Here is a 1,959-nt window from a genome sequence, read left to right on the forward strand (position 1 = left end):
GAGCGGGGAGTTTTAAGGGCCCTTATTTGTTACTGCTATCAAGTTTTAAGGGCCCCAATTTCGGCCTCTTCTTTCTTATTACTGTATCACCTGGGCCAGGCCCATGTAGGTTTGAGCCGTTTTCTCTTCCTTGGAATAGTTTCTTCACAGATTTGAGAATACCTTAAATAAATTTTGAAATATATAAGAAATAACATATAAATATACACGCCCATCACGTTTTAAAAAGTAGTATTCATCATTTGTCCCAAAAATTGTTGTCGTATCTGTAAAATGTTCATCGCATATTATAAAAATGTTCATGTACACTAGATGGAGAAACATATAAAGGAAAAAAAGCAGAAAACATGATAACAAAAAAATGTGGAAAGGAGAAAAAAACAAAAAAGATAAAAACTAACAAGAAAAAGAAAATACAAAAAGAAAAAACCTTGATTCTTAACTGAGTAGCTTAGAAGCTCTTACTGTGCAGGTGTTGGCGACAAGTTTTAGTGTGTTTTGTGTGCGGGTGTTGTTGACCTGTGTAGCTTAGAAGCTCCTACTATTTCGATAACCTTGATTCTTTTTTTTTGCGGGGTGATAAACCTTGATTCTTAACTGAGAGAAAATTTGCTACTTAATGGTTCACCTTTCCTCTTGGGGGAATTCCAACGACTCTTGTGATAGTAGCAAGGTGTCGTGCTGTATTTGTAGCATGGTAGCATCTAAAGTAGTGGTAGCACTAGAAACATATAATAGCTAGAGTTCGGAATGGCTCTTTTATGATGGTTTAGTAGCAACATGCATGTAGATATACCATGAGTGTTAAAAATGTCTTCAACTATACCACCCAAATTGGAATTAAACGACCACAAAAGTTGGCATGTGACATTTGGTGAAGCAATGATTATATATGTACTGGCCACACACATCGTTTGTCACTAGCTTGCCTCCTACAAATAACTAGTGTATTCCCCATGTAGTGGATAACATATGGTGGGTAGGACAACCAGAGGAGAATGGGAAAGTGTGAAACGAGAGAAACAATGCGAAGAGGGTTGAATGGCATGGACGGTCACATAGCATGATCAAACAGGAAATGGGATGTATTAGAAATTCAAGTAGGGGGCACCTAGAGTGACATATTCGGAACACAAACGATGAATCTAGCAAGCACCAAAAGGGATGTGACACTCATGACTTTCCGGCCAGATTCAGTGGGACTGCGTGTTGTCAAGCCATCGCGACTCAATCTTGGAAGCATTAATCCTCTAAATTTCATCAACCAAGAAGCACGAGAAATACCACAAGGACATGTGAGTCTCCTATGCTATTATACCCGTGTAATCCTCAATGGTTTCCTTTGATTCACACGAGGACAATATATTCTGGTGTGACACATTTGTAATTCAAGTATAGAAATCGCAGAGAACCACGTGGTTCCCAAGCTAATCTACACCCGGTGAATAGTAAGTACAATAGAATTAGTAAAAAAATATGAAAAATTTAAGCATCGAAGATGATTATGTGCGCAAGGTGCGTGCAAATTTTCGTGGTATTTGGACATTTGAGGAGCTCACACCCAAAAAAATCCGCTATGAATAGTGTTCTTTTTCAAAGTCTCTCACACACATCTGAATTATTATTTTTTGCATGAGCTCCTCAGATGTCCAAACACCATACAATTTTGCATGAACCTTGCGCACATGAGAATCTTTGGTGCTTAAGAATTTAAGTTTTTTTTTAAAAAATTACTATTATTTTGAGTTTACTGTTCACACCTAGGTATAAATGAGCCCAGATGTAGAATATTCGCATCCATATTTGGTGCCTTGTTCTTTTGGGTTGTTTGTTTCCCACGTCTTATTTAGGCTCTTTGTGATCGGGAGGTAACTGACCTTTCTGTTTGGTTGCGAATAAGATATACAATCTCTACTCCTAATGTAGCGGTTGGTAGGTTGTCTTGTCGCTTCGTTACCC

The sequence above is a fragment of the Triticum dicoccoides genome, chromosome 4A (genome assembly GCF_002162155.2).
Source record: "Triticum dicoccoides isolate Atlit2015 ecotype Zavitan chromosome 4A, WEW_v2.0, whole genome shotgun sequence".
Lineage (NCBI taxonomy): Eukaryota > Viridiplantae > Streptophyta > Magnoliopsida > Poales > Poaceae > Triticum > Triticum dicoccoides.